General features: G+C 39.5%; 1 protein-coding gene across 2 annotated transcripts in view; it reads right to left on the bottom strand.

Moving 5' to 3' along the window:
- The window catches only part of LOC126474136 (serine/threonine-protein kinase dyf-5), a 283860-nt gene extending 273326 nt beyond the window's left edge, over nucleotides 1–10534 (bottom strand). Inside the window, exons 1-2 of one of the 2 annotated variants that reach the window (XM_050101573.1) lie at nucleotides 10241–10534; nucleotides 4443–4525 (exon numbers count right to left, since the gene is read on the bottom strand). The gene's annotated coding sequence lies outside the window, so the exon portion shown is untranslated. The remainder of the gene's footprint in view (nucleotides 1–4442; nucleotides 4526–10240) is intronic. The other variant, XM_050101575.1, reaches the window with a different exon arrangement.
- Nucleotides 10535–15084: the final 4550 nt, after the last annotated feature.

Below are 15084 nucleotides of genomic sequence, written 5' to 3' on the forward strand. Positions count from 1 at the left end.
CGCTCCCTGTATTTTACCCCTGCCACCTTTAGAATTTGAAAGACAGTATTCCAGTCAACATTGTCAAAAGCTTTCTCTAAGTCTACAAATGCTAGAAACGTAGGTTTGCCTTTCCTTAATCTTTCTTCTAAGATAAGTCGTAAGGTCAGTATTGCCTCGCGTGTTCCAGTATTTCTACGGAATCCAAACTGATCTTCCCCGAGGTCGGCTTCTACTAGTTTTTCCATTCGTCTGTAAAGAATTCGTGTTAGTATTTTGCAGCTGTGGCTTATTAAACTGATTGTTCGGTAATTCTCACATCTGTCAACACCTGCTTTCTTTGGGATTGGAATTATTATATTCTTCTTGAAGTCTGAGGGTATTTCGCCTGTTTCATACATCTTGCTCACCAGATGATAGAGTTTTGTCAGGACTGGCTCTCCCAAGGCCGTCAGTAGTTCCAATGGAATGTTGTCTACTCCGGGGGCCTTGTTTCGACTCAGGTCTTTCAGTGCTCTGTCAAACTCTTCACGCAGTATCGTATCTCCCATTTCATCTTCATCTACATCCTCTTCCATTTCCATAATATTGTCCTCAAGTACATCGCCCTTGTATAGCCCCTCTATATACTCCTTCCACCTTTCTGCTTTCCCTTCTTTGCTTAGAACTGGGTTTCCATCAGAGCTCTTGATGTTCATACAAGTGGTTCTCTTATCTCCAAAGGTCTCTTTAATTTTCCCGTAGGCAGTATCTATCTTACCCCTGGTGAGATAAGCATCTACATCCTTACATTTGTCCTCTAGCCATCCCTGCTTAGCCATTTTGCACTTCCTGTCGATCTCATTTTTGAGACGTTTGTATTCCTTTTTGCCTGCTTCGTTTACTGCATTTTTATATTTTCTCCTTTCATCAATTAAATTCAATATTTCTTCTGTTACCCAAGGATTTCTACTAGCCCTCGTCTTTTTACCTACTTGATCCTCTGCTGCCTTCACTACTTCATCCCTCAAAGCTACCCATTCTTCTTCTACTGTATTTCTTTCCCCCATTCCTGTCAATTGTTCCCTTATGCTCTCCCTGAAACTCTGTACAACCTCTGGTTCTTTCAGTTTATCCAGGTCCCATCTCCTTAAATTCCCACCTTTTTGCAGTTTCTTCAGTTTTAGTCTACAGGTCATAACCAATAGATTGTGGTCAGAGTCCACATCTGCCCCTGGAAATGTCTTACAATTTAAAACCTGATTCCTAAATCTCTGTCTTACCATTATATAATCTATCTGATACCTTTTAGTATCTCCAGGGTTCTTCCATGTATACAACCTTCTATCATGATTCTTAAACCAAGTGTTAGCTATGATTAAGTTGTGCTCTGTGCAAAATTCTACCAGGCGGCTTCCTCTTTCATTTCTTAGCCCCAATCCATATTCACCTACTACATTTCCTTCTCTCCCTTTTCCTACTGATGAATTCCAGTCACCCATAACTATTAAATTTTCGTCTCCCTTCACTATCTGAATAATTTCTTTTATTTCATCATACATTTCTTCAATTTCTTCGTCATCTGCAGAGCTAGTTGGCATATAAACTTGTACTACTGTAGTAGGTGTGGGCTTCGTATCTATCTTGGCCACAATAATGCGTTCACTAAGCTGTTTGTAGTAGCTTACCCGCGTTCCTATTTTCCTATTCATTATTAAACCTACTCCTGCATTACCCCTATTTGACTTTGTGTTTATAACCCTGTAATCACCTGACCAGAAGTCTTGTTCCTCCTGCCACCGAACTTCACTCATTCCCACTATATCTAACTTTAACCTATCCATTTCCCTTTTTAAATTTTCTAACCTACCTGCCCGATTAAGGGACCTGACATTCCACGCTCCGATCCGTAGAACGCCAGTTTTCTTTCTCCTGATAACGACATCCTCTTGAGTAGTCCCCGCCCGGAGATCCGAATGGGGGACTATTTTACCTCCGGAATATTTTATCCAAGAGGACGCCATCATCATTTAATCATAAAGTAAAGCTGCATGACCTCGGGAAAAATTACGGCCGTAGTTTCCCCTTGCTTTCAGCCGTTCGCAGTACCAGCACAGCAAGGCCGTTTTGGTTATTGTTATAAGGCCAGATCAGTCAATCATCCAGACTGTTGCCCTTGCAACTACTGAAAAGGCTGCTGCCCCTCTTCAGGAACCACACGTTTGTCTGGCCTCTCAACAGATACCCCTCCGTTGTGGTTGTACCTACGGTACGGCTATCTGTATCGCTGAGGCACGCAAGCCTCCCCACCAACGGCAAGGTCCATGGTTCATGGGGATGAGTTTGACATAGAACATGTGAAATTGTCTGACTAGTTCCAAAATTTGGTTTGTTAACTAAAACATAAAGCCAAACAGATGGAACCATAATTTGTCACTGATCAGCTGCATTGACTCATCTGCAGTAGCCATTATTTTCTGTACTGTGTCTGAGAAAGTCCTTTGGTTTCCATTATCATTATGACATAACTTAAGTAAAATCAATATGTTATATAAGTAAAAATTTAAATCCTAGCAAAGAATTAACTTAATGGTTGGCTGGGTATATGCAAGACAGCAATACAATAGAATGTTGAATCTTATATAAGCAGTGAGTGAAAATTTGTACCAAGGCCAGGAATCAAACCCAAGTCTCCTGCTTACTAGACAGGTGAATTAGCCACTAAACCACCTTGGCATAGCAGTTCACACAACTGCATGGATTACCCTGGCATGCCTCCCTCCTCAATCTAAATTCTCACTGCACCCCCACTATACCTCAAATTCCCTCCTTACACCCAAACAGAATTGCCAAGGCCCTCCATGTTATGGAATAGCACCTCAGCATCGAATGTAAATGGAGGATAAAGCCTGAAACCCAGGTGGAGGTATTTATACAAATGAAATGACACAATTTCAGAGATTTTACTGGTCTAATACAGATATGATTTTATGCATATTGACTGAAGTGGTGAGTGAAACTTTATACCGAGGCCAGGAATCGAGCCATTAAGCCACCTTGGCACAGCAGTTCCCACAACTGCACAGGACTTTAAAAAAAAAAAAAAAAAAAAAATCATTCGCCATTTCAGTCTATGTACATAAAATCATATCTGTACAAGACCAGTAAAGTGTATGAAATTGTGTAATTTTTATATAAAAACAAAGATGAGGTGACTTACCGAACGAAAGCGCTGGCAGGTCGAAAGACACACAAACATACACACAAAATTCAAGCTTTCGCAACAAACTGTTGCCTCATCAGGAAAGAGGGAAGGAGAGGGGAAGACGAAAGGAAGTGGGTTTTAAGGGAGAGGGTAAGGAGTCATTCCAATCCCGGGAGCGGAAAGACTTACCTTAGGGGGAAAAAAGGACAGGTATACACTCGCACACACGCACATATCCATCCCATCCATCCCGCATGGATATGTGCGTGTGTGCGAGTGTATACCTGTCCTTTTTTCCCCCTAAGGTAAGTCTTTCCGCTCCCGGGATTGGAATGACTCCTTACCCTCTCCCTTAAAACCCACTTCCTTTCGTCTTCCCCTCTCCTTCCCTCTTTCCTGATGAGGCAACAGTTTGTTGCGAAAGCTTGAATTTTGTGTGTATGTTTGTGTTTGTTTATGTGTCTTTCGACCTGCCAGCGCTTTCGTTCGGTAAGTCACCTCATCTTTGTTTTTATATATAATTTTTCCCACGTGGAATGTTTCCTTCTATTATATTGAAATTGTGTAATTTCATTTGTATAAGTGTCTGCTCCTGGGTTTCAGGCTGGATCCCATTTATGTTCAATGCTGAGGTGCTATTCCAGAACAAGGAAGACCTTGGCAATTTTGTTCATGTGTAAGTGGATATTTAAGGTAGACTGGGGTGGCAACGAGAATTTGGATCAAGGAGGGAGGCTTTCCAGGGTAATCCGTGCAATTGTGTGAGCTGATGTGCTGAGGTGGTTATCATACCTGCCTAGTAAGCAGGACACCCGGGTTTGATTCCCAACCTTGGTACAAATTTTTATTCATTGCTTCAGTCTACATACATAAAATCATGCCTGTCTGAGACCAATAAAGTATCTGAGACAGTGTCATTTCAGAATGCTGAATGTTGAGGTCTTATCTGTCCACATACCAACTGACCCAATTTTTTATGACTTATAGCCAGTTTTAAACTTCTGCATTGACATTTTTTAAAATTTGTATGTAGTTGGATGAAAATTATTCACTTATAGTAAGATTGCATTATGGCTGAGATACACACCTGGCTTCTGACAAACAGCTATCATCACAGCTAGTTTTAAATAAATTCCAAATTCTTAATATGTAGTGTATATAGAAGTGTTGTAGCAGCTAAAATGACATTTTCAACACAAGTTAACCACTCTTCCCCTTTCGATTGGGGATAGGGGAAGAGTGGATAACTTGTGTAGGTAGAGGTAGAATTACTGCTTACCTGAAAGCAATTGGATCTTATTGACAGACCCTTTACATAACAGATCAGTGTCCTCTATGTAGAGATCAGATCATATGGTTGTTCTGAAAAAGAGTCATATAACTCTTTATAAAACAAAAAATATTCTAAAGCAATCTTCTAAGACCCTAACACACTTAAAGGACCAACAAGAGGCAGAGGGGTGTGTGTGTGTGTGTGTGTGTGTGTGTGTGTGTGTGTGTGTGTGTGTGTGTGTGTGTGAGAGAGAGAGAGAGAGAGAGAGAGAGAGAGAGAGAGAGAGAGAGAGAAAGAGAGGGGGGGGCAGGGGGGCGGGGCAGGGGGGGGGGGGGAGTGGTCAGTCATACCCAATTACAGTGAATGCAAAATTACCAACATTGTCAATATTAAAACAGGCTGTTAAAATCCTAAGCAGATTATAGTACAATGACTAAAAAAATTACACCACAAATCAGAAACTTCAAACAGTCATAGCATATTTATCTCATTATCTACTATAGTAGAGGACAGATTAGCTGGTAAGCTAACCCCTGCACTATTGTACAAAAACATTCAGTTAAAATGTGTTTTACTGAAATCTACAGGTATTATACACTGGAGGGGCCTCCTGCTGAAAGCCATGCAGCATCAGATTGTGTCCTATTCAAAGCCAAATACAAAGGGAAGCCTTACAAAACTCTCGTGCAACCCAACAGAGAACACTGCCCAAATATATCAGACCCACACCAAATGAGACTAAAGAGGTACTGGACATAAACAGAGAAGAGAAGTGTTAATGGTCTTATACATTTGACTGACTTACGGGTGGCTGTCACACAAATACTGAAAAACCAGAACTGGCAGACACTTCAACATAGATGTCAAATATTTTACGAAACCTTTCCCATAAAGTGTCAAGACCCACTATAAACAAGGAATGTAGGAACATAGCCTACAACAGAAACAATAGCTTCCATAGGGACTATGAAAACACTAGCTATTTAACTAACTCTAGGGTGCACAGGAACATCTGAGCAGTAATTCTTCTAAAATACTATATGGCAACTGTGATGTGCAGTACATTGGAAAGTATCCTCTGCCATGTGTTTCACACCAATTTATAGAGTATGGATATTGATGTAGGCATCTGCAGTTTGTATACTGCTGTTGAAGAACTTCAAAATCTGCAAGAATATTAAAAACCCCACTCCTTTAATAAACAAACCAATTTCCAAGCTTCAGTATTAGTCCAAATGGAAGAAAAGAGGTAAAGGGCTGACATAGCATGTTTCTTTCAGTGATACCTTGCACTAGTAAGAGAGGATGAGGTTTGGTCAACTGAAAATCAATTACTAGTAAGTACGACATCTTAATACTGTTAAGAACAAAACAAACAATAAAATGTCAGCAACTTCTCACATGTGTGATTCAACTGTACAAATAAATATAGTAATCATTATTAAACCAATGAGTGAACATTGCTGTTGGTAAAACATCGAAACTATCAGGGAACTCTTTCTGATCGCCATGTGAACTTTCTCTTAGAAAACAACATATTAGCAGTGCCAATCTTGATGATATCAAGGCCGATATGAGGGAGCAATCACGATGAAAACTTGAGTATGAGCCTGGCAACATTATCAGGTTAGTCCTAATGTGCAACAGTGGCTCAGACGATTATTTTGCTTGCAGTATGTGCATGCATCACACATTAACTATGAAAAATATAAAGGAAGGCCGCCACTACGTAACCCTTGACCAATGTTGTCTAGACATAACATTCCGACAAGTTTCCTGCTACTTATCTTAAGATGAAGGAAACTTTTCAAGAGTTTCTAAACAACACTGATAATCCGAGATGATTTCACCACCCAAATTCATGACATCCAACATCCCGGACAGATAGTAGGTGCATTAATGGAGGAAACATATGCCTTTGGACATAGGTGATATTCCTGATTTTGTACTATCACTAAAGTCTGGTATTTTTCTCTGCAACCAAGGTCGCAAGTTCATTTTAAATGCCTTGGGAAATCAACACTCCCAACTTGTGAAGCAGCAGCAGCATTTAAGGAGGAAGAACGGTCATCAATAGCAGAAACAGCAACACCAACCCCCACAGGATCAAGTGTACCAGCTGACAGTGTAGAAACCTCACCAACAGAAGAACCACCCTCTATGGTAAAAAGGAGCACAGTAGTGACTGCAGCTGCTCCACAAAGGTTGTGTCTGAGATCAAGAAAGTCCTCAGCTGCAAATGGGGATTTTTTATGGTACTGAGGCAGAAGGGGGAAGGTTCCAATCAGAATGTAAGTAATGCAGTTAATTACAACAAATGTGGGTGTTACCAGTACAACAGCTCCCCCTTCCCTGCAGAAAACTGTTCCTATAATACTGGCATGGCAAAAGAAATAAAACTCAGTCCCAACAGTGGCAGCACCAAAACCAATCATGTAATTAAAAATAAGCTCAAAATTTTTCACCAAAATATTCAAAGCCTGCTCTGTAAGTTGGACCAATTTACTGTAAATATTGATGAACCAACAGGCACAAATTGTGCTCATATTCTCTGTCTGACAGAACACCATGTCACTGTTGGCAACGAAATGCTCAATATTCCAAACTACGTATTAGCTACCTCATTTTGTAGAAAGTATATTTGTAAAAGTGGGGCAGCTATTTACGTGAAAAACAGCCTGTCCTTTAATACAATAGATGTAGAGAAACACTTTGAGGCATGTGTTACAGAAAGAGTAGAAGCTAACAAGAAACTGGCAATCGTAGCAGTATACACGGCTCCATTTGGTAATTTTAAAGTAGTCATGAAACAATTAGATTCTGTGCTATTATATCTCACAAGGAAAAATAGGAACATTATAGTGACTGGAGATTTTAATATAGATTTCCTAGAAAGCTTATCTTCTAAGACAGAGTTTGCAACTTTAATGCATACCTACAATCTTGTCTCCACTGTCAGATTTCCCACAAGAACTACTGCCACTTCCAGCATTCTAATAGACAATATCTTTGTAGATATGAGTAGAACTCATCACATCAAAGTTGAAAAAGTCATAAATGGTCTCCCTGATCATGATGGGCAAATACTTACAATTGACAACTTTAATACAAATCAGAGCAAAGCTGGTGCACAGTGGAAAACCATTTGAAACATGAATGAGGAAAATATCCAAAACTTTAAATTATGCATTCAGGAGACTGACTGGAGGTATATTTATCTTGCAAATGATGCTAATACAAAATATAATTTATTTACTGATGAATTATTAGGTATATTTGAAAGTGTCTTTCCAAAAAAGGTCTGCAGATTACAGAACAGGCAATCAAGCAAAAAAACATGGCTCACCAAGGGCATAAAAATATCATGCCAGAGAAAACGAGAACTGTATATAATATCCAGGCAATCCAATAATCCCCTCCAGATGAACTATTAAAGGACTAAAGTCATTAAAAAATCTAAAAGTATGAGCATAGAATCTGAAATTAATTGTTCAAATAATAAAATCAGAATAATTTGGAATGTAATAAAGAGGGAAACAGGTATTGCACCATCTGACAATGTAAAAACTGCTGACTTAAAAATTATAGATTTGTAAATAACTGATAGTAAACAGATAGCAGACACATTTAACAACCACTTACTGTCACTTCTCAAATAGGGTTCAGTGGTGACCTGATGGAAGCTGCAGATATTCTGAAACTTAACCTCCCACAAAGTTTTAATGATATAAATGTACCACCCAAAACTGTTAATGAAATAAAAAATAATAATTCACTCATTGAAAAGTAAAGGATCTTCAGGTATAGACAACATCTCTTGTCAACTGTTGAAAGCCTGCAGTAATGATGTTAAGTGTAGTACTTGCTCACATTTGCAACAAGTCTCTTTATGAGGGAGTTGTTCCAGAGAGAATGAAATATGCCATTGTGAGACCTCTTTTCAAGTCTGGTGATGCTATACAGACGTCAAAAATTATAGTCCTGTCTCTCTCTTAACAACGTTTTCAAAGGTTGTTAAAAAGGCAGTGTATAACAGGATTGTGGGACATTTTGATAAACTTAATATTATTAACCACAGACAGTTTGGTTTTCAAAAAGGGGTTTTCACAGAGCACACTCACAAATGAGGTCTTTGAGTCTATTAATAGTAAGAAGTCACCAGTTAGTGTCTTCTGTGAGCTTTTCAAAGTCTTTGATTCTGTAAACACAATACAAATACAAATATAAACCACAAGATACTCTTGGGGAAGGCCTATCATTATGGAATCAAAGGGCCTATAGGTAACTGGTTAATATCAGATCTTAAAGACAGGAAGCAAAAGGTGATTCTAAATGGCTGCAACAAAGGATCTTCTAGTCTAGTGGATTCCGAATGGGGCAAAATACAGCATGGAGTTCCCCAGGGATCAGTCCTTGGACCCTAGCTGTTTTTAATATGTTAATGATTTACCCCTGTCCATTAGTAAAAATTGTGAATTCACAATGTTTGCTGATGATACAAGCATTGTAGAAGATGGGTAAGTCTACTGCTGATCTGGAGACTGATGTTAATGATATACTCAGAGAAGTTACAGCTTGGTTTTCAAATAATTCTCTTTCAGATAATATTAAAAAAACTAATTTTATACAGTTCCACAAAAAAATAAAACTCCAGAAAATATAGTAATTGCTCATGACAACCAGGAACTAGAACAGGTGCACTCCACTAAATTCCTAGGGGTTCATATTGACAGTAGGCTCAACTGGGAACAGCATGTGTCCCTTACTCTAAAAAGGCTTTCATCAGCAACTTTTGCTTTAAGAATCATCACTCATTTTCAGGATATCAACATTTTAAAATCAGCTTACTTTGGATACTTTCACTCATTAATGAGTTATGGAATAATCTTCTGGAGTAATTCACCAGCCTCAAAATAAATCTTAACCACTCAGAAGAGAGCATTCAGAATCATGTGTGGGGTTCCTACACGAACCTCATGTAGAAAACTTTTCACACAGTTAGGTATACTAACTACAACAAGTCAGTACATATACTCTCTGATGAATGTTATTAATAAAGACTATGCTCAGTATGAAACAAATTGTTCATACCATAACTACAATACTACAGGTAAGGATGATCTACATGTTGTAACTATCACTTGTACAGAAGGGAGTAAAGTATGCTGCTATAAAGACTTTTAATGCATTGCCTAATTATATTAAATGTACAAGAGGAAATGAAACGCTGTTCAAAGGTACGTTAAAAAAAAAGATGCTTGGTCATCCACTGTACTCCATAGATGAATTCTTTTCCAGAAATAATGCACTCCCTTAATAATAGATGTATTTAGTCTCTAAGTTATTAGATGGATGATATGTTAATGTTACAATGTTATAGTGTGAATTGCTATACTAGTTAAATGACAGCTTGTAAATGAGAAAAAGTGATACTATATATTTCATTCTATTATATTACTATTCCGTAGCATTAATTGTATTTGTACAACTGTATTAACACGTTCCACATCCAGGCGAATCACTCGCATGTACGGATCCATGGAATACGCATACCAAATAAAAAAAATAATGAACTTTTGGCCTATAAGCTCTAATATTTCGTTTCCACACCAAGCTGACACTCTTAACAAAATAAAATCGTCTTTAGTTACGTCGGATACGACAAATGTTGCAAACTGCTACTATCCTAATGTAAAACTTGCGAGGGTCTTAATGCCTTAGCTTCTCGTCACAACAATCATATTTACTATGTCAACATACGTTCTTACTCACAAAGTAATAGAAAAGTTATTATGAACTGTTACCATTAGTGAGTATTACGCTATAACGACATCTCATTATTGTTCTTCTTCTTACTACATAAAACAAGATACCAGGACGTATAATATTAAGTGAGGTTAAACCCAACTGAAACGAACCGCCTGCAAATTTTGACACACAAACAAAACCATGGCAACCGGGAGTGCCGCCAACAGAAATCGAAATTCGTTAAGAGAAATTTCATCTCTAAATTCCCTTCAGCGACAAGAAGACCTTTCAACGTATTTGTCAGATCACATCCAACTTCAGAGTTGGTATATGGTCATACTCTCGCAGTAGAAAAAGCTGGTTATTTCCATTTTGTCTGTTATAGCAAAGCATCCTACACATTTTCCGCTTAATGAGGCAACCGACCAATAAATGGTAATTGTAACTGTACAGGTAAAGGCTTTTCAGACGAGAGACGACCGACAAACCGATTTTTCAGCTCTGGCGGTCGGTTGTGTGCAGCTCAATATTTATTGAGATCTCTGTTAAAGCGGATCATAGGCTGTTGATAATATTGCACAATAATATTGGGCAATATTATGGACTTTAGCCCTAGAATGTTGAATAATATTGTCAGTAATAATATGCAATAATACTGTGGTTCGGATTATCGGACGAAGAAGATTGCTGCTGTGATAATTGCTCTGCTCTGCTGCGACCAGAAAAAAAAGGAGCGTCAAAGATCACTCACGAAAACTTGTTGAGAGACGCGAGGTTGAATGAAGAAGAGATATCAAATTGTGTGTTGATGGTCCAGCAGTTGGTTGTTGTTGTGGTCTTCAGTCCTGAGACTGGTTTGATGCAGCTCTCCATGTTACTCTATCCTGTGCAAGCTTCTTCATCTCCTAGTACCTACTGCAACCTACATCCTACTGAATCTGCTTAGTGTATTGATCTCTTCGTCTCCCTCTACGATTTTTACCCTCCACGCTGCCCTCCAATGCTAAATTTGTGATCCCTTGATGCCTTAAAACATGTCCTAGCAACCGATCCCTTCTTCTAGTCAAGTTGTGCCACAAACTTCTCTTCTCCCCAATCCTATTCAATACCTCCTCATTAGTTACGTGATCTACCCACCTTATCTTCAGCATTCTTCTGTAGCACCACATTTCGAAAGCTTCTATTCTCTTCTTGTCCAAACTAGTTATCGTCCATGTTTCACTTCCATACATGGCTACACTCCATACAAATACTTTCAGAAACGACTTCCTGACACTTAAATCTATACTCGATGTTAACAAATTTCTCTTCTTCAGAAACGATTTCCTTGCCATTGCCAGTCTACATTTTATATCTTCTCTACTTCCACCATCATCAGTTATTTTGCTCCCTAAATAGCAAAACTCCTTTACTACTTTAGGGGTCTCATTTCCTAATCTAATCCCCTCAGCATCACCCGATTTAATTTGACTACATTCCATTATCCTCGTTTTGCTTTTGTTGATGTTCATCTTATATCCTCCTTTCAAGACACTGTCCATTCCGTTCAACTGCTCTTCCAAGTCCTTTGCTGTCTCTGACAGAATTACAATGTCATCGGCGAACCTCAAAGTTTTTACTTCTTCTCCATGAATTTTAATACCTACTCCAAATTTTTCTTTTGTTTCCTTTACTGCTTGCTCAATACACAGATTGAATAACATCGGGGAGAGGCTACAACCCTGTCTCACTCCCTTCCCAACCACTGCTTCCCTTTCATGCCCCTCGACTCTTATAACTGCCATCTGGTTTCTGTACAAATTGTAAATAGCGTTTTGCTCCCTGTATTTTACCCCTGCCACCTTCAGAATTTGAAAGAGAGTATTCCAGTTAACGTTGTCAAAAGCTTTCTCTAAGTCTACAAATGCTAGAAACGTAGGTTTGCCTTTTCTTAATCTTTCTTCTAAGATAAGTCGTAAGATTACTATTGCCTCACGTGTTCCAAAATTTCTACGGAATCCAAACTGATCTTCCGCGAGGTCCGCTTCTACCAGTTTTTCCATTCGTCTGTAAAGAATTCGCGTTAGTATTTTGCAGCTGTGACTTATTAAACTGATAGTTCGGTAATTTTCACATCTGTCAACACCTGCTTTGTTTGAGATTGGAATTATTATATTCTTCTTGAAGTCTGTGGGTATTTCGCCTATCTCATACATCTTGCTCACCAGATGGTAGAGTTTTGTCATGACTGGTTCTCCCAAGGCCATCAGTAGTTCTAATGGAATGTTGTCTACTCCCGGGGCCTTGTTTCGACTCAGGTCTTTCAGTGCTCTGTCAAACTCTTCATGCAGTATCTTATCTCCCATTTCATCTTCATCTACATCCTCTTCCATTTCCATAATATTGTCCTCAAGTACATCGCCCTTGTATAAACCCTCTATATACTCCTTCCACCTTTCTGCCTTTCCTACTTTGCTTAGAACTGGGTTGCCATCTGAGCTTTTGATACTCATACAAGTGGTTCTCTTCTCTCCAAAGGTCTCTTTAATTTTCCTGTAGGCAGTATCTATCTTACCCCTAGTGAGACAAGCCTCTACATCCTTACATTTGTTCTCTGGCCATCCCTGCTTAGCCATTTTGCACTTCCTGTCGATCTCATTTTTGAGCCGTTTGTATTCCTTTTTGCCAGCTTCACTTACTACATTTTTGTATTTTCTCCTTCTATCAATTAAATTCAGTATCTCTTCTGTTACCCAAGGATTCCTACTAGCCCTCGTCTTTTTACCTACTTGATCCTCTGCTGCCTTCACTACTTCATCCTTCAGAGCTACCCATTCTTCTTCTACCGTATTTCTTTCCCACATTCCTGTCAATTGTTCCCTTATGCTCTCCCTGAAACTCTCTACAACCTCTCGTTCTTTCAGTTTATCCAGGTCCCATTCCTTAAATTCCCACTTTTTTGCAGTTTCTTCAGTTTTAATCTACAGTTCATAACCGATAGATTGTGGTCAGAGTCCACATCTGCTCCTGGAAAAGTCTTACAATTTAAAACCTGGTTCCTAAATCTCTGTCTTACCATTATATAATCTATCTGATACCTTTTAGTCTCTCCAGGATTCGTCCAGGTGTACAACCTTCTTTTATGATTCTTGAACCAAGTGTTAGCTATGATTAAGTTATGCTCTGTGCAAAATTCTACAAGGCAGCTTCCTCTTTCATTTCTTCCCCCCAATCCATGTTCACCTACTATGTTTCCTTCTCTCCCTTTTCCTACTGATGAATTCCAGTCACCCATGACTATTAAATTTTCATCTCCCTTCACTACCTGAATAATTTCTTTTATCTCGTCATACCTTTCATCAATTTCTCCATCATCTGCAGAGCTAGTTGGCATATAAACTTGTACTACTGTAGTAGGCATGGGCTTTGTGTCTATCTTGGCCACAATAACGCGTTCGCTATGAAGTTTGTAGTAACTAACCCGCACTCCTATTTTTTTATTCATTATTAAACATACTCCTGCATTACCCCTATTTGATTTTGTGTTTATAACCCTTTAATCACCTGACCAAAAGTCTTGTTCCTCCTGCCACCGAACTTCACTAATTCCCACTATATCTAACTTTAACCTATCCATTTCCCTTTTTAAATTTTCTAACCTACCTGCCCGATTAAGGGATCTGACATTCCACGCTCCGATCCATAGAATGCCAGTTTTCTTTCTCCTGATAACGACGTCCTCTTGAGTAGTCCCTGCCCGGAGATCCGAATGGGGGACTATTTTACCTCCGGAATATTTTACCCAAGAGGACGCCATCATCATTTAATCATATAGTAAAGCTGCATGTCCTCAGGAAAAATTACGGCTGTAGTTTCCCCTTGCTTTCAGCCGTTCGCAGTACCAGCACAGCAAGGCCGTTTTGGTTAATGTTACAAGGCCAGATCAGTCAATCATCCAGACTGTTGGCCCTGCAACTACTGAAAAGGCTGCTGCTCCTCTTCAGGAACCACATGTTTGTCTGGCCTCTCAACAGATACCCCTCCGTTGTGGTTGCACCTACGGTTTGGCCATCTGTATCACTGAGGCACACAAGCCTCCCCACCAACAGCAAGGTCCATGGTCCATGGTTCATGGGGGGCACCAGTTGGTACGTTATTGGAAATGGTTCTCTCCTTACATTGGCGTCACCAAACAGATTGCTCCCCCTCCCCCCCCCCCCGCCCGTCCCCCCCCCCCCTCCCTCCCCCGCGTAGTATAAACTTTTGCGGGCGCCCGTATCATCAAAACACAAAATCTGCATCCATGCAAATCGTCGTGAGATGCAAGGCAGAGCATACGCCACATTGTACCAGTTATTGGGATTTGTTCTTGTTCCATTCACGTATGGAGCGTGAGAAGAATGATTGTTTGAACGCCTCTGTGCGTGCAGTAACTATTCTAATCTTGTTCTCACGATCACAATGTGAGTGATACGTAGGCGATTGTAGTATATTCCTAGAGTCACCATTTAAAGCCGGTTCTTGAAACTTTGTTAGTAGACCTTCTCGCGATATTTTACGCATCTTGAGTGTCTTTCAGTTCAGTTCCTTCTGTATCTCTGTGGCACTCTCCCACGGATCAAAAAAACCTGTGATCACTTGTGCTGCCCGCCTTCGTATACATTCAAAATCCCTTGTTAGTCCTATTTAGTATGGGTTCCAAACACTTGAGGAGTAGTGTAAGATGGATTGCACAAGGCATTTGTAAGCAATCTCCTTTGTAGACTGATTGCACTTTCCCAGTATTCTACCAATAAACTGAAGTCTCCCATCTACTTCACCACGACTGAGCCTTTGTGATCATTCCTTTTCTTATCCCTATAGTAGGTTACACCCCAGTATTTGTATGAGCTGGCTGATTCCAACAGTGGCTCATTGATAT

The sequence above is a fragment of the Schistocerca serialis genome, chromosome 4 (assembly GCF_023864345.2).
Source record: "Schistocerca serialis cubense isolate TAMUIC-IGC-003099 chromosome 4, iqSchSeri2.2, whole genome shotgun sequence".
Lineage (NCBI taxonomy): Eukaryota > Metazoa > Arthropoda > Insecta > Orthoptera > Acrididae > Schistocerca > Schistocerca serialis.